At 38.6% G+C, this 19,620-nt stretch overlaps 1 protein-coding gene and 1 pseudogene across 4 annotated transcripts in view; one reads left to right on the top strand and one right to left on the bottom strand.

Moving 5' to 3' along the window:
• Positions 1-19,620, bottom strand: part of LOC143657255 (microtubule-associated protein 4-like) — a 286,603-nt gene that overhangs the window by 247,595 nt on the left and 19,388 nt on the right. The window lies entirely within an intron of this gene.
• On the top strand, positions 13,723-15,032 carry LOC143656791 (RNA-binding protein FUS pseudogene; annotated as a pseudogene).

Below are 19,620 nucleotides of genomic sequence, written 5' to 3'. Positions count from 1 at the left end.
GCAGGGAGATGATCTAATTGCAGTTTCAAACATACAATACTGAATAGGGGTTAAAAGAAACAGCTGCCTTTACAAAATGGGATGAGGATTAAAACATGGTTTTTCTAGGGTACATACATCCTTTCAAACTGGCACAGAATCCTTGCTGGAGCTCTCTGCTGTCAACCAACTGAATACAAAGGATCCAGAAGAAAACCCCAAGAAAGTTCTATAAAATGGAAAAAACACCAGATGGAAGGAACCAGAATTCCTCAATCATCATAAGGAAAACCAAAGGCCAAACACCCTGACTAACATGTGAGCAAGAAATAAATTTTATTGTGTTAAGCCCCTGAAATGGCTTTTACATATATTAAAACAGACAGCATTAATCACCCTAATACAAGGATCTTACATATTTAATATCCTCATTTTACAAAGAAGAGAGTGATGAACAAAGAGCTAAAAAGACTTTGCAAAATCACACAATTAGTAATAGAACCAGGTTTCCTGACTTTCTATTCAGGAATTTTTATATAGTAAAAGATTTCCATGCTCCATTTAGAAGTAAAAATTAACATCCTGACATTTCTTACAAGACTACGCAAAGGCAGCATGATAGACAACCCAAGCTCAATTTCTCATATAAACATAAGTGTGCTAGTTTGAAACTGCTATGTACTGCAGAAAAGTCACGTTCTTTCAATCCTGATCCAATTTTGTGGGGCCAGACCCATTACTTAGGCTGGAATCTTTGATGAGATTATTACCATGGAGACTGACCTACTCAATTGCAGATGTGACCTTTAGATTAGATGGAGATGTAACTCCATTCATTCAAGGTGGGTCTTGATTACTTTACCAGAGTCCTTTAAGAGGAGAAACATTTTGGAGACACTTCAGATGCAGACACAGACATTTGGAGATGCTTGGTATGTGGACAGAGAAAGCTCAGATGCAGATGTTTGGAAACGCAGAACCCAGGAGATGCCAGGAGCTGAGAGAGCCAACAGAAGTAGACAGGAGCCAGAGCCTGGCAGACGTTGCCATGTGCCTTTTCATCTAAGCTAAGAGATGAAACCCAGAGTTTTGCCCCAGAGCAGCTAAATCAGGACTAACAGATGCTTAGAGAGGAAGCCACTAGAATCAGAAGCACAAAGCAATGAACTAGGAGCAAGAACTAAAGACACCAGGCACATGCCTTCCCAGGTGACACAGAAATCCCAGATGCCATTCGGTCTTTCTTTGGAGTCAAGGTATTTTTCTCTGGAGGCCTTAGTATGGACATCTTTAAGGCCTTAGAAATGTAAACTTGTAACTTAATAAATTTCCTTTATAAAAGCCATTCCATTTCTGGTATACTGCATTCTGGAAGCATTTGCAAACTAAAACAATAAGGACCTTAAATTTCTCTAAAGACACTTACAAAAACCTGGAAGGCATCCATTCCTAATATCATGACTGAAACTATTAAAAACTTTGTATACCAAGATAAACTAATAAATTACCTAAAACTTTATAAAATTTGTTACTCTATGACACTTCTTACTTACTAAGCAGTATTTTTAAAGTATTAAACTATGCAAGTATATTATACATAGATGATGTTTTGATCATTTCTATGAAGAGTATCGTGGGCATCAGGCCCGTGGTCAAATACATGGCATGGCTTCTGATTACGCCTTTATTTCTACAAGAAAAGCATACATATACACATACACAAGGGAAAACAATACTCAAGTTGGATTTAAAATAATCCACTGCTGGCAGATCATCTGGGCTCTCCTTCTAGCTCTGCCATAAACTGGATATATGACCTTGGGCAAATTACCCCGCTTTCTAAAAAAAGAGAAAATTATTCCCAAAGTCCTTTCTCAGTGTACAATCTGATGATTCAACTCCATTAAAGCCAATATACAATATATTATTAGGCTGAAACTGTATGAAATTGTTGATATTTGACCTTTTTTTTTTGACCTACAAAAACTACAATTTTGTATAATTTGATCTAATACTAAGTGCCAAGCCCTGCGGTAAAAAAAATACTAACTTCTTTAGGTACGCATACACACACACACACAAATATATATATATATATATATATATATATACACACATTTTTTTTTTCTGGTGCATGGTCTGGGAATCGACATATATATATATATAAATATATATTATATATATATTTATATATATATATAAATGCTATATCTATTCTAAACTTTGTCAAATGAATCATTAATCTGTATTCTTAAGAGTATATGAAAAATTTCTTTCCCTTCTCTAAAATTTTTCTGGAAAAATTATCTTCCTATAAAACCACCTTCTCGATAAAAGGTTTGAACTGAAAAAGGAGAAATTAATAGTCTCTTTTTATCTCTATTAAAAAGGAAACTACAAGTATTGGAGAGGATAAAGAGAAATAGAAACACTTATTCACTGTTGGTGAGGATGTAAAATGGTACAGCCTCTATGGAGGATGTTTTGGCAGTCCCTTAGAAAGCTAAGTATAGAGTTGCCTAGTGACCTGGCAATCCTGCTACTCTGTATATACTCAAAAGATGTGAAACCAGGGATGAGAACAGACACTTGCACACCAAAGCTCATAGTGGCATCATTCACAATTGCCAAAAGATGGAAACAACCCAAGTGTCAACAGCAGGTGAATGGATAAACAAAATGTGGTATGTACATACAACTGAGTATTATTCAGCAATAAAATGAAATGAAGTTCTGAAGCACGTAACAACTTGGATGAACCTTAAGGACATTCTGTTAAATAAAATCAGTCAGACACAAAAAGACACATGTGGTATGATCTCACTAACATGAACTAATTACAACACGTAAACTCACAGACATAAAATCTAGTATATAGGTTACCAGAAAACAGAATGAGGCTAGAAAATGTGGAGCAGCTGCTTTATGTGTACAGAATGTTTAACTAAGATGAACTTAAACATCTGGAAATGGATAGAGGCGACAGTGACATGTTATTGTGATTATAATTTAACAGCGCTGAACTGTGGATGACTGTGGTTGAAAGGGAAAGTTTAAAGTCGTATGTCACCAGAAGGAAAGCTGGAGGTTAAAACATGGAAAGGAACAACACAGTGAATTTTGTGGTGGACGATGACTAAGATTAACAGTACAAATATTTTTTAAAAGTTCTTTCATGAACTAGAACAAATGTACAACACTATTACAAGGAGTTAATAATAGAGGAGTATATGAGAAAAAAAGTACCTATTGCAAACTATGGACTATAGTTAACAGTAATGTTTTAATACTCTTTCACCAACAGTAACAAATGTACTACACCAACACTATGGGTCAATAATACAGAGCGATAAGGAGTATGAGAGGATTAGGGTTTTCTTTTTTATTTTTATTTTTCTGGAGTAATGAAAATTTTCTAAATTTGATCGTGGGGCCATATGCACAAACATGTGATGATACTGTGAACCAGTGAGACTTCAGATGGTTTCTATGCTGTATGAATATATCTCAACAAAACTGCATTTAAAAATTATATATTCTTCATAGCTAAGAAAATATTCGTCCATTGTCAGCTTTTCTGTTTCTACCTATCACCACCAATACCTGTTCCCCCACCAAAAAAAACCCACCTCTATCAATACACCAATAACTTTCACCATATTAGAGTCAATTTACCAATTACTTAAACGTCTAAAGAGAAATAACTTTTACTTAAATAAGTGATTTTCATTCTTTTCAAATTCAGACAAAGTTTAATCTAAATCTTTAGGGGATACTTGAATAAGTAAGGAGCATACATGGCACCCAGACCTTAGTTTCTAAAACCATTCCCCAAGGGAAAATAGCTGATCCTAGGACTGGGTCAATGTGGTGGACTATATTGTATACCCCAGATTGCACATGTTCTCGTTCTTGGTCCTGGTGGGTGTGAACATGGTACAATAGGACTTCTTCAAGATGTTACTTCAGTTAAGGTGTAGCCCAAGTGGATCAGGCTGGGCTTTAATGTGGATTACTGGAGTCCTTCATAGCAGAACGTGATTCAGACATAGGGAGATAAAGTCACAAAAAGGAAGAAGCTGGAATTCAATGGAACCCAAAAGAGAAAGAGGTGGATATCACCAAGTGATGAAAAAGACAAGGAGCTATAAAGATCACTGACAGCAGACCCAGAACACCAGGCTAACCTCAAAACCATGAGCCAACAAATTCCCACTGTTTAAGCCAACCCACTGTATGGTATTTGTTTTAGCAGCTGGGATACTAAGACAGGCAGGAAATATACAATGTAAGCTTGGAGCATCTTGTAATGCCAGAAAGTTATAAAGTGTTCAAAAAAACAAGAAAGCCTACATTAATGAGAGTATATCAAAGGGACACAGGAGCCAAATGAAAGCTCTCCCAATAGCCAAATAATATCTATGAGTCCATATTGATATGACTGAATAAATAAATGAAGAACAGACAAATCTCCCATGCAGAATTCCAAATAACTTATGCATATATTTCATTCTCAAGGAACTAAAAATAAATCCCCATTCCCTAAATGTGGACTGAGCATAATGACCTCTTTCCAAAAAGCATAGTATAGAAAGGGGAATAAAACTTTTATCCTTGATGGGACTTCATAAGAATGTCACTTTAACTTCCAAAAATCCATAATTCCACTCCAATCCACAAGAAAAACATCAGATTAATCCCAAGTGAGGGACATTCTACAAAATACCTGAAAGTACACCTCAAAACTGTCAAGGTTATTAAAAATATAGAAAGTCTTAGAAATTGTCACAGTCAAGAGAAAACATGGCTACTAAATGTAATGTGGTATCCTGAATGGATCCTGAAGCAGAAAAAGGACACTGGGGAAAAATTAAGGAATCCGAACAGAGTATGGACTTTAGTTAATAATAACTATGTATCAAAATCGGTTCATTAATTGTGACAAAAATATCATGCTAATGTCAGATAAAAGGGGAAACAGGGTGTGGAGTATATGGGTATGCTACACCATACAACAGTGACCAACTCAATTTATTCACATTCATAGAAACAAAACAAAACAAAATAACTTAACAATGTCTGTTTAATATTTCCAAATGAATCACAAAACTTTAGAAAGGGCAGTTGAATCTAACCAGAGGAATTAACATAGGAACTTGTTCAAGGTCATCCTTAAGCATGAACTACAAGGAAGATTTCCTCTCAGTCTTATATTTCAGAGCAGGAAGCAGGGAAAAAGGTAGGGGGAATCATGATTCTGACCACCATTTCCTATGCTAAGTGCAAATGCTTTGATCAACGAAACAAGTCCAGCTGTATCTAAATATCAGAAATAGCTCCAAATTACTACCCTTTTTTAAAATGGCATGCTTACCTCATAAAAAGTTTTGTTTCCTACTTTACTATCAGCTCTCACACTGTACTGCTACAGTCAATACCCATGGCATGAAAGTTGAAGCCTTGGGATAAAAGTTCCTAAGTATACATTTTATTAGGTATAAACAGAAACAAGAGTAAACAATTTTCCTTCAAGTTGTACTTAATAATCTTTAATTAGAGATGTACTATTAAACTGTAGACAGGATTCTCAATTTTCAATTAATTCATCACAACTCAAGAACAGCCTAAGCTCAAACTCCAATTTAAAATGTATCCTGAGACCCATTACCAGTCTAATCTCCTCTAACACGTGGCCAACCAGAGTGCAGAAATACTGTGCCAAGTACCTTTCACCTTCTTCTACCTATCAGGAGTGTTCTATCACACAGAAACCTACACTCCTGCCCTGAACATGACCACAGGCTTCTTGTATGCCTATTTGACATACTTTTGTTTCAACAATTCTTTGGACAATGCACACTGCTTTAAAAGGAATGATTTCATCCCACTGAACCAAAAGCCATCTTTATCAAAAAACTTTTTGTTACAACTGTGATAACCCAAGAAACTAGACCTATTTTTTACTGTTCTAACAGGGAAAAAGACAAGAAGAAACAATAGGGGAAAAAAAAACCTCACAGATTGACTTTTTTTTTTTTTTTTTTTTTGCATGGGCAGGCACCGGGAATTAAACCTGGGTATCTGGCATGGCAGGCGAGAATTCTGCCACTGAGCCCTGTCGCACTGCCCCAGACTGACTATTTTTAAAATCCCTTATTCTACAGTTTTCCCCATTCTTTGGTGTCTGGCTATTAGGGAACAAAATGAAAGACTTTAATGCAAGGAAAAAATCATTACTGTGACAAATTAAAAAGCAAACTTTATATTCTAGTTCCAAATATCAAATCTACTTTGGATCTGATTTTTACAAAACATAAGGTTTCCCCACCAGCATCACCTCAAGAAACAAACTCAGGCCTGTATAAAAATAAAACCATTTACTGAGTGTTTATATTCCAGACACTATTCGAATCATTGCACACATATTAATTCACCTAATATGCTGAACAACTCTAAGAGATAGTTATATTATTATCCCCATTTTAAATAAGAACATTAGGGCACCTGGAGGTTAAAAAAACTTACCTGAGAAACTGAATTCACCCTTGTTCCCTGGGATAAGATAGGGGACAGGAAGAGAATGGCTAGGAATGTGGTCACCGGGGGCTGAATGATCAAAGAGGGTCTTCAGAGGTCCCTTTTCTTTGGGAAGACAGAGAAGGGGGCGTGGGGATGGGGAAAGCAGGGTAGATCCGATGGGCCAAGACTCCCACCAAGAGCTCATGGCAGTGCACAGGAAAGTGCATTTTGGATGGAACTGTCTGTCCCTCCGCTTCAGCCTGCCCTAGTTGCTGGTTGGGGAAACCTTCCTGAGTGGCTTTGCTGCTAGTGGTTTCCGTGGGGAGCCCAGAAGCATGTTTGACCATCCACAATACAGAGCTACACCCCCGGGCACTGGGAGCTGACCTCTGGCGAAGCGCTGCAGGTGGCTGTCCCATCGGGTGTAGTGAGCAACAGATCTTCTGGGCAACAGGTGCCCAAGCACTGTGGTCGGCTCACCCGTCCCATCACCATGGGCCAGGAGGAGCCCCTCCTGCTCTACATGCTATCTTCCCAGACAGCCAATGCAGTCAGGGAGCGGTGGACCTGAGGGGCAGAGGTGCCTTGGGAGCACCACTTGCTGGGAAGAAGCAGTAAGCGCAATCTGGCTAACTCCTTATTTCCTAGGTTTTCATTATTTTTAAATATGTTTTCTATATTTCTTATTAGTAGTATTATTATTAGCCCTTACTTTTTATTTTTATTTCCATGTATTTTTGCAAATTAATATTTTTGTTGATTTTTTAATTTCTTATTTTTATTTTCTCTCCTTTCTGCAGGACCCAGTCTGAGTTCATTCCCAATATATCCTGGAGTGTCTCCTTCTGTCTTTGGGGCCTACTACTGTTGAGATCTGTGGGGGGTTTTCCATATTCTTTTTTTCTCTGGTTTTTCTTTCTTTTTTTTTTTTGCGGGAGGGAGGGTACATGAGCTGGGAATTGAGCCTGGATCTCCTATGTGGTAGGCAGTTGTTCTGCCACTGAACTACCCTACCCATGCATCCCTACCTAGATTTTAACAGAGTCTCAAGTAGAACTGTACCCCCTACATGAGATCCAGACCTTAGTTTGGTGGGAAATTACTGACAAACTAAGTGTAAAAAGGGAACCTTCACTTCCGGAGAAGATGGCGGCTTAGTAAGACGCACGGGTCCTAGTTCCTCCTCCAGAACAGCTACTAAAGAAATAGAAACGGTACAGAACAGCTCCCGGAGCCACGACAGAGACTAAAAAGACAGCGTACCCCATTCTGGAACGGCTGAACCAGCAGGGAGAATCCGCTGCGGTGAGATCACCGAGGGGCGCACGCTACCCCGGGCTGGGGCGGCTGGCGGCCGGAGTCCCTCCCTCCCTTCTTCCCGGGCCGGCTGGGAGAACTGGACAGGTGGTCCCCTCAAGCCGAGCGGCTGGTGCCCCCACCCCCCATGCACGGCCCCCCGGACCGGCTGGGAGTATTGGATCGGAGGTCCCCCAAGCTGCGGAGACCGGTGACCGGGATCCCTTCCACACACGTGGCTTCCTGGGCCGGCTGGGAGATTCGGATCGGCACTCCCCCAAGCCGCGGTGGCTGGTGCCCCACCCACGCGTGGATTCCCGGACTGGCTGGGAGATTCGGATCGGCACTCCCCCAATCCGCTTCGGCTGGCGACCCACCCCACAGCGGGAGTTTTCCAAAGTTAAAGGAGACACAGCATCTTTTACTGGTGGGACCTGCAGACAGACGAGCGCCATGAGCGCCACCTACTGGGCAGGATAAGAAAAACAGAGCCCACAGAGTTCACAGAAAAACCTTTCAACCTGCTGGGTCCCACACCCAGGGAAATCTGATTAAATGCCCAGGCGCCAGCAGAAAATAACGGATCACGCTCGGAAAATTGAAGATATGGCCCAGTCAAAGGAACAAACCAATAGTTCAAATGAGATACAGGGGCTGAGACAACTAATGCTGAATATACGAACAGAAATGGAAAACCTCTTCAAAAACCAAATCAATAAATTGAGGGAGGACATGAAGAAGACATGGGCTGAACAAAAAGAAGAAATAGAAAATCTGAAAAAACAAATCACAGAACTTATGGGAGTGAAGGACAAAGTAGAAAAGATGGAAAAAACAATGGATACCTACAATGGTAGATTTCAAGAGACAGAAGCTAGAATTAGTGAACTGGAGGATGGAACATCTGAATTCCAGAAAGAAACAGAAACTATAGGGAAAAGAATGGAAAAATTTGATCAGGGTATCAGGGAACTCAAGGACAATATGAACCGCACAAATATACGTGTTGTGGGTGTCCCAGAAGGAGAAGAGAAGGGAAAAGGAGGAGAAAAACTAATGGAAGAAATTATCACTGAAAATTTCCCAACTCTTATGAAAGACCTAAAATTACAGATCCAAGAAGTGCAGCGCACCCCAAAGAGAATAGACCCAAATAGGCGTTCTCCAAGACACTTACTAGTTAGAATGTCAGAGGTCAAAGAGAAAGAGAGGATCTTGAAAGCAGCAAGAGAAAAACAATCCATCACATACAAGGGAAACCCAATAAGACTATGTGTAGATTTCTCAGCAGAAACCATGCAGGCTAGAAGACAATGGGATGATATATTTAAATTACTAAAAGAGAAAAACTGCCAACCAAGACTTCTATTTCCAGCAAAATTGTCCTTCAAAAATGAGGGAGAAATTAAACATTCTCAGACAAAAAGTCACTGAGAGAATTTGTGACCAAGAGATCAGCTCTGCAAGAAATACTAAAGGGAGCACTAGAGTCAGAAACGAAACGACAGAAGAGAGAGGTATGGAGAAGAGTGTAGAAAGAAGGAAAGTCAGATATGATATATATAATACAAAAGGCAAAATGTTAGAGGAAAATATTATCCAAACAGTAATAACACTAAATGTTAATGGACTGAATTCCCCAATCAAAAGACATAGACTGGCAGAATGGATTAAAAAACAGGATCCTTCTATATGCTGTCTGTCTACAGGAAACACATCTTAGACCCAAAGATAAACATAGGTTGAAAGTGAAAGGTTGGGAAAGATATTTCATGCAAATAACAACCAGAAAAGAGCAGGAGTGGCTATACTAATATCCAACAAATTAGACTTCAAATGTAAAACAGTTAAAAGAGACAAAGAAGGACACTATATACTAATAAAAGGAACAATTAAACAAGAAGACATAACAATCATAAATATTTACGCACCGAACCAGAATGCCCCAAAATACGTGAGGAATACACTGCAAACACTGAAAAGGGAAATAGACACAAATACCATAATAGTTGGAGACTTCAATTCCCCACTCTCATCAATGGACAGAACATCTAGACAGAGGATCAATAAAGAAATAGAGAATCTGAATATTACTATAAATGAGCTGGACTTAACAGACATTTATAGGACATTACATCCCACAACAGCAGGATACACCTTTTTCTCAAGTGCTCATGGATCATTCTCAAAGACAGACCATATGCTGGGTCACAAAGCAAGTCTCAACAAATTTAAAAAGATTGAAATCATACACAACACTTTCTCGGATCATAAAGGAATGAAGTTGGAAATCAATAATAGGCGGAGTGCCAGAAAATTCACAAATACGTGGAGGCTCAACAACACACTCTTAAACCACGAGTGGGTCAAGGAAGAAATTGCAAGAGAAATTAGTAAATATCTCGAGGCGAATGAAAATGAAAACACAACATATCAAAACCTATGGGACGCAGCAAAGGCAGTGCTAAGAGGGAAATTTATTGCCCTAAATGCCTATATCAGAAAAGAAGAAAAGGCAAAAATGCAGGAATTAACTGTCTACTTGGAAGAACTGGAGAAAGAACAGCAAACTAAACCCAAAGCAAGCAAAAGGAAAGAAATAACAAAGATCAGAGCAGAAATAAATGAAATTGAAAACATGAAAACAATAGAGAAAATCAATAAGACCAGAAGTTGGTTCTATGAGAAAATCAATAAGATTGATGGGCCCTTAGCAAGACTGACAAAAAGAAGAAGAGAGAGGACGCAAATAAATAAGATCAGAAATGGAAGAGGAGACATAGCCACTGACCTCACAGAAATAAAGGAGGTAATAACAGGATACTATGAACAACTTTACGCTAATAAATACAACAATTTAGAGGAAATGGACGGGTTCCTGGAAAGACATGAACAACCAACTTTGACTCAAGAAGAAATAGATGACCTCAACAAACCACTCACAAGTAAAGAAATTGAATCAGTCATTCAAAAGCTTCCTAAAAAGAAAAGTCCAGGAACAGACGGCTTCACATGTGAATTCTACCAAACATTCCAGAAAGAATTAGTACCAACTCTCCTCAAACTCTTCAAAAAAACTGAAGTGGAGGGAAAACGAACTTATTCATTCTATGAAGGCAACATCACCCTCACACCAAAACCAGGCAGACATTACAAAAAAAAGAAAACTATAGACCAATCTCTCTAATGAATATAGATGCAAAAATCCTCAACAAAATTCTAGCAAATCGAATCCAACAACACATTAAAAGAATTATACATCATGACCAAGTAGGATTCATCCCAGGTATGCAAGGATGATTCAACATAAGAAAATCAATTAATGCAATACACCATATCAACAAATCAAAGCAGAAAAATCACATGATCATCTCAATTGATGCAGAGAAGGCATTTGACAAGATTCAACATCCTTTCCTGTTGAAAACACTTCAAAAGATAGGAATACAAGGGAACTTCCTTAAAATGATAGAGGGAATATATGAAAAACCCACAGCTAATATCATCCTCAATGGGGAAAAATTGAAAACTTTCCCCCTAAGATCAGGAACAAGACAAGGATGTCCATTATCACCACTATTATTCAACATCGTGTTGGAGGTTCTAGCCAGAGCCATTAGACAAGAAAAAGAAATACAAGGCATCAAAATTGGAAAGGAAGAAGTAAAACTATCACTGTTGTGCAGACACAAGTAAAACTATATGTCGAAAACCCGGAAAAATCCACAACAAAACTACTAGAGCTAATAAATGAGTACAGCAAAGTAGCAGGTTACAAGATCAACATTCAAATATCTGTAGCATTTCTATACACGAGCAATGAACAAGCTGAGGGGGAAGTCAAGAAACAAATCCCATTTACAATTGCAACTAAAAGAATAAAATACCTAGGAATAAATTTAACTAAAGAGACAAAAACCTATACAAAGAAAACTACAAAAAACTGTTAAAAGAAATCACAGAAGACCTAAATAGATGGAAGGGCATACCATGTTCATGGATTGGAAGACTAAATATAGTTAAGATGTCAATCCTACCTAAATTGATTTACAGATTCAATGCAATACCAATCAAAATTCCAACAACTTATTTTTCAGAAATAGAAAAACCAATAAGCAAATTTATCTGGAAGGGCAGGGTGCCCCGAATTGCTAAAAACATCTTGAGGGAAAAAAACGAAGCTGGAGGTCTCGCGCTGCCTGACTTTAAGGCATATTATGAAGCCACAGTGGTCAAAACAGCATGGTATTGGCATAAAGATAGATATATCCACCAATGGAATCGAATAGAGTGCTCAGATATAGACCCTCTCATATATGGACATTTGATCTTTGATAAGGCAGTCAAGCCAACTCAACTGGGACAGAACAGTCTCTTCAATAAATGGTGCCTAGAGAACTGGATATCCATATGCAAAAGAATGAAAGAAGACCCATGTCTCACACCCTATACAAAAGTTAACTCAAAATGGATCAAAGATCTAAACATTAGGTCTAAGACCATAAAACAGTTAGAGGAAAATGTTGGGAGATATCTTATGAATCTTACAACTGGAGGCGGTTTTATGGACCTTAAACCTAAAGCAAGAACACTGAAGAAGGAAATAAATAAATGGGAGCTCCTCAAAATTAAACACTTTTGTGCATCAAAGAACTTCATCAAGAAAGTAGAAAGACAGCCTACACAATGGGAGACAATATTTGGAAATGACATATCAGATAAAGGTCTAGTATCCAGAATTTATAAAGAGATTGTTCAACTCAACAACAAAAAGACAGCCAACCCAATTACAAAATGGGAAAAAGACTTGAACAGACACCTATCAGAAGAGGAAATACAAATGGCCAAAAGGCACATGAAGAGATGCTCAATGTCCCTGGCCATTAGAGAAATGCAAATCAAAACCACAATGAGATATCATCTCACACCCACCAGAATGGCCATTATCAACAAAACAGAAAAGGACAAGTGCTGGAGAGGATGCGGAGAAAGAGGCACATTTATCCACTGTTGGTGGGAATGTCAAATGGTGCAACCACTGTGGAAGGCAGTTTGGCGGTTCCTCAAAAAGCTGAATATAGAATTGCCATACCACCCAGCAATACCATTGCTGGGAATCTACTCAAAGGACTTAAGGGCAAAGACACAAACGGACATTTGCACACCAATGTTTATAGCAGCGTTATTTACAATTGCAAAGAGATGGAAACAGCCAAAATGTCCATCAACAGATGAGTGGCTAAACAAACTGTGGTATATACATAGGATGGAATATTATGCAGCTTTAAGACAGAATAAACTTATGAAGCATGTAATAACATGGATGGACCTAGAGAACATTATGCTGAGTGAGTCTAGTCAAAAACTAAAAGACAAATACTGTATGGTCCCACTGATGTGAACCGACATTCGAGAATAAACTTGGAATATGTCATTGGTAAGAGTCCAGTAGGAGTTAGAAACAGGGTAAGATAATGGGTAATTGAAGCTGAAGGGATACAGACTGTGCAACAGGACTAGATACAAAAACTGAAAAATGGACAGCACAATAATACCTAATGGTAAAATAATCATGTTAAAACACTGAATGAAGCTGCATCTGAGCTATAGGTTTTTGTTTTTGTTTTTTTACTATTATTATTACTTTTATTTTTTTTCTCTATATTAACATTCTATATCTTTTTCTGTTGTGTTGCTAGTTCTTCTAAACCGATGCAAATGTACTAAGAAACGATGATCATGCATCTATGTGATGATGTTAAGAATTACTGATTGCATATGTAGAATAGTATGACTTCTAAATGTTGGGTTAATTTCTTTTTTTCCATTAGTTAATTAAAAAAAAAAAAAAGAATTAGAAACTGTCATTGAGAAGGACCAGACCCAGGACATACCAAAGTATTTTAAAAATGGTCCTAATTATGCTCAACTGGTAGCAATGGTGGTGGCCAGAGTTCCCAATCATCTTACGGGCAACAATCCTCCTACCCCAGCTATGGGTAGCAGTCAGCTCTCGGCAGCATCTCAGGAAGCTATGGTAGCAGCTCTCAGAAAAGCAGTTATGGACAGCCCCAGAGTGGGGGCTATGGGCAACAGTCTAGCTATGGTGGATAGCAACAAAGCTATGGACACCAGCAAAGTTCTTATAGTCCTTGGAAAGCCAAGACTATGGACCATGAAAAGCAGAACCAGTACAACAGTAGCAGTGGGAGCAGCAGGGGTGGTGAAGGTAACTACAGACACGATCAGTCACCCATGAGTGGTGGCAGTGGTGGCTATGGCAATCAGGACCACAGTGGTGGTGGTGGCAGCTACGGGGTAGGCCAAAAGGATCATAGGGGCCGCAGCCAGGGCAGCAGCAGTGTTTACAACCATAGCAGTGGTGACTATGAACCCAGAGGTCATGGAGGTGGCTGTGGAGGCAGAAGCAGCATGGACAGAAGTGACCATGGTGGCTTCAATAAATGTGGTGGCCCTTGGGACCAAGGATCACATTAAGACTCTGAATAGGGTAATTCAGACAACACCACCATCTTCAGGCAAGGTTTGAGCGAAAATGTTACAACTGAGTTTGTGGATGGTTATTTCAAGCAGATTGGTATTAAGACAAATAAGAAAACCAAGCAATTCATGATTAATCTGTACACAGACAGAGAAACAGGCAAGCTGAAGGGAGAAGCAACAGTCTCATTTGATGACCCACCTTTTGCTAAAGCCGCCACTGACTGGTTTGATGGTAAAGAATTCTCTGGAAATCCTATCAAGGTCTCCTTTGCTACTTGGTGAGTAGACTTCACTCGGGGTAGTGGCAATGGTCATGGAGGCCAAGAGCAGGGAGAACCGATGGACCATGGAGGCTATGGAGGTGGTGGCAGTGATGGCAGTGGCTGCAGAGGATTCCCCAGGGAAGTGGTGGTGGTGGAGGACAGCAATGAGCTGAGGACTGGAAGTGTCCTAATCCAACATGTGAGAACATGAACTTCTCTTGGAGGAATGAAGGCAACCAGTGTAAGGCCTCTAAGTCCAAGGGCCCTGAAGGGAGTCCAGGAGGCTCTCACATGGGGGGGTAACTATGGAAACGATAGTCTGGTGGGAGAGGAGGCTAGGATCAAGGCAGCTACCAAGGCCATGGTGGGGACTGTAGGGGCTTCTGCAAGGGCCAAGGTTTGGGCCCTGGAAAGATGGATTCTAGGGATGAGCACAGACAGGATCACAGGGAGAGGCCATTATTAGCCTGATTCCCAAGGCTCTCTGGAACATTTTTTCTTCCTATACACCCATCATTACCCTCTTTATTTTGTAAGCTTCCAATTTCTGATCCACCCATGGGTTTTTTGTGTCAGACTATGTAATTGTAACCATACCTCTGGTTCCTATTAAAAAACATTGTTTTAGTTTCATAAAAAAAAAAAAAAAGAAAGAAACTCAGGGTGAAGCCACGTTATCACTAGACAGGTGCTAGTTAGTTTTTCAGTAAGCCATCCATGGATTTCTGGTACCTTTTAAAAAGAAAAAGAAAAATACAAAAGATAAAAAAAAAAAGAACGGAAGAAAAAGACAAGAACAAAGAAAAAGGCAGGCAATACGAACTCCGAAACTAAAATAGGTTGGATAGCTGCTTCTGAAACTGTAAACTGATCATGTTGCACACTGATCATCTCCCATTACACCAATATAAGAAAGCCACAAGATAATAGACCCAAGTCATGGCGTTCCTTAAATTACAATCTCATGTATCTGCTTTGATATAGTGCCTTCTAGCCACACCTAGTTGGTGTAACATCACCTATTTGGCAACCTGTAGTATTTAAGAATCAAGCAAAACCCTGAAAGGAACTACCAGGCAAGGCTACATGACACTGCAAAGACCACATGGTTTACCGTCACATGGATCTAAATATGAATCTATCCTTTTACTGGCTGTATAACCTTGGATGCTTATTTTCTCTGAGTCTCTTCAAGCTTAATTTTACAGATTCAAGCCATTCTGGCTTATATTTTGCAAATACCAGCAGAAAACTAATGCTAGGGTTCATTGAAACAAATATTGCTCCAATTGCCTAACTCCTCCAAGAATACACAAGCCATTATTATCTCAAATTTTCTTCTGAGAAGTATAATGAGCCCTCTTACAACATTATGGAAAATATGAACAAGAATTTTAGTCAAAATAGCATTTTTCAAAGCCAAACGTACACTTTTATTTTTAAGCTTTAAAATCTAAATAGTTACCTAAATAGTCAGTGTTTTCTGAAACTAGTGGCCAAATCTGGTTTACTTCGAACTCCCTTTAGTAAAAAAACAATGTAAACTCTAAGATTCATTTGAAACTGTACATCCTCTATTTGTCTATAATCTATCTCTCAGACTCTTAACACAAGGGAGCAATACATACCATTTCGATGGACCTCCCGAACTTGTACATTACAACTTAATTCTAACCACAAAAAATGTACTTACTAAGTTACAGAAATGTACTTATTGATAGTGAATAATGCACAGAATGTATTAAGTGGAAAGTTCATATAGTATATAGAGTTCTAGTTTTGGGAAAAAATAAATGTATTCACAGAAAATGTCTAGAATAATATATGTCAAAATATTCTCCTTTACACTTTTTTGTACCTTCTAAATTTTCTACATTCAATATATATTTTTATGAGTAGAAAAATAAATGTCATTTAAAAAACAACTATATAAATACTCTAAATCTACCTTATCAGGAAGATGAGATAGTTATACTTTTTCCCTATTCCTCCCACTAACTACAACTTAAAGTCCTGGATATTATATATAAAATAAACATAAGACTCTGAAAGGTAGAGAGAAAACAGCAGACCAGTTAGAGACCTGAGGATCCAAGGACAATGGCAAGTTTCCCACGTTTCCTTTTTGCCTTCTATATATAAGAATTAGAGCTGTTAAAGCTGGCTAATACCAATGAGTACAAACAAGCAAAGCTCCAACAAAACTGATTTATCTAGCCAAAGAACTAGGAAAGTACAGTCTAACAAAACATAAAAATTTTAAACAATAATCTATCTCATCCAGAGAAACACCACAGAAAACACTGTGGACCAACTCTCATCCACACCAGCAAAGGCTGAGTAGAACTAGACTTCCACCCTCACAAGGCTATAATGAGGCACCCCAACATCCCAACACCAAAGTGAGTTTGAGAAAGCCAAGTAGATAGCCATGACTTTCATTTCCAACAGCTGATATCAAGGTCCCTAACCTGAGAATCAGTAGAAACCATGCAGAGAGCCTGAACTATACCCTTCCCTCTCCCTCCAGTGTCTGAGATCTAATGGAGAATCAGGATTTTCACCATCACCCAGCAAAAACGAGGCAACCACCACCACCTTAGTGACAGTGGAGACAAAAGAAACTGGAACCCCAATTCCCATTTTGCAGTGATAAGGAGCCCCCTCAGGTGCCAACAGATGTAAAGCAGAGAATCTGGACTTCTGCCTGCACCAGACAGGAGTAACGAATGGAGTCCTTTGCCTTTCCCTGCCAGGTAAGTATCAGAGAAAACTATCTGAATAGAATTAAGTAAGTTTTAAAAATATGATCAGTAACATTTCACTTTCATGTCTAATTAATGACTGCATGTTAAACTGAAAGTTTCACTGGCTTTAAACAAAGCAATTAAAACTCAAATGCAAAATATTTCCTTCAAGAAAGAGAAGTATCCCAGAATTTCTTCACAGGAGAACAGTGACTCACTCTTAGACTACAATGAGCTGGAAAGATATTACCTCACCATTTTGGCCAATGTCTTGCTGCCTTGTTTAAAAAACAAGAAGGAGGGGAAAAAAAGAAAGAAAAAAAAGGCTGCTGGGCTTAACAGTACCAGGAGTGTAATGTGAAAATTAGCACATAGCAAAGATTCTTTAGAAATAAGGAAGCATACATCAATACTACGCATACCCACCCACTTCTAAATCCTTTTTAAGGCAAAACTCTTAAGCTACTTGCGCAAGTATCTTCAGTGTGTCTGATTTTAAATGGGTCCTTCTATGCATCTTTTTCTTTAATTAATGAGTCACCTGAAATGTCAGTTAAGTGGGGCATTCAAAGATATTGTCTTGTTATTAAAGTAATGACACTTTTGTCAAATAAAGAGAATGTGTTCACAGATAGCGGAGATGGTCATTAATCCTACCAGTGACTCTTAAAGACATCCTCTTCAAGGTGCACCCCCTCTCAACCAGACCCAGTTAAAACCAATAAAGGTTAACTATCTTTTCTGACTCAAGTATGCCTGCATCAACACCTGATCTGAAAGTCTAAGTACAGTATTACTTTTAAAGCCTTCATGATTATTGCAAGTCAAAGTTCAGTTATCAGCCAATAAAGAGGCTTCACCGGGTTATGCAAGTAAAAATGCAGAGTTTGCAGTCAAAACTACATGAACCAAGTTGATGATGATAAAAACCACCCAAGGATGTCAACATTAAAAAATGACAGGCCGTGCTTACTTTAATCCTTTATGATCCAATCGGACACATGAAGTCAAATATTTCAGAATTCAACTATTCTTGAACATCTCTCCCTTAAACTTCTGGTTGTTAAAATACCAATCATATAGATTTTAAAACACTTGGGTTCAGAAATTGTTAGTCTGCAGTAGAATCTGCAGCAAAACAATAATTCCATCACCACAAAGGTAAATAGTTCAGATCTTAACTACTACAAACTCAGACACTCATACATTACTGCTAAATGTCTTGTGGATCTGTGACATATCACAAGGCAATTCATTATACTGACCTTTCTCACCCACAAAAAATTTTATCATTTATGTCTAAGAATGATACATGGACATGAACTGCTACAAAATACAGTCCTATAGAACTCATCAAAACTGCAGGAAATTAAGATCTTTTACACAATAGATTTCATTATTTATATACTATTATACCACCACTATCACTAACACCACCACCACTAAAAAATATGTAATACAATCCATCTTCTTGCCATTTAAAGTAAGCACTACAGACCAGGAGGATCAGCATCATCAGGCAGCTAATCAGAAATGCAAATTTTCAGCCCCCACCCTAAACCTTCTGAATCAGAATCTGCATTACAACAAGATCCTGTGATTTGTACGCAAACTAAAATCTGAGAAATCCAGGTTAGGGCTTCAGTTCAAGGGCCATACAGGGCAAGAGGGACAAATCAAGACCCAGGGTCTCACCCATGTTCAGGTCTATAAAGAGATACCCCATCATACTCTCAGGGGTATAGGTGAAACAGATGTAAAACAAGCCCCAACTTTTCCAGAACTCCAGGATAGTATAGAGAAGTCTGCCTTTGACTTCTTAGATCAAAGCAAAACAACAAAAAATTCCTGAGAAATTATAGCCACAGAACAACCCCTGTATGGACTAACATCTAAGATCTCACAACCTGAGTCAGCCAAAGATCCTCAAATCTGAATGTAGTGATGTCCCAGGATACATGGCAGAAACAAACATCAAGACTGACTTCTCAATAGCAACAATGTATGTCAGAAGATAACGAAATGGTAAACTCAAACAGAATAAATAGAAGCAAACAAAATTCTATACCCAGAAAAAGTTTCCTTTGAGGATGAGAGCAAAATGTGCATATGCATGCCTATAAACTTTTTCTGAAGACAGGGTCATCGCTGTTGGTTAGATTCTCAAGGGGATACCCAAATAAAACACCACTTACATAGATCTTGGATCTTGAGGGTCATTCACCCTAACCACCTTCTCAGTATCTCTAGACTACTCTACCCAGAGGGACTCTGATTTAATATGGGTAGTCATAGAAAACTCAATATTTTAT

Source organism: Tamandua tetradactyla, chromosome 15 (genome assembly GCF_023851605.1).
Source record: "Tamandua tetradactyla isolate mTamTet1 chromosome 15, mTamTet1.pri, whole genome shotgun sequence".
In the NCBI taxonomy this organism is placed as follows: domain Eukaryota; kingdom Metazoa; phylum Chordata; class Mammalia; order Pilosa; family Myrmecophagidae; genus Tamandua; species Tamandua tetradactyla.
The sequence above is the reverse complement of the archived record's forward strand: the minus strand, read 5'-3'. Positions and strand labels throughout refer to the sequence as shown.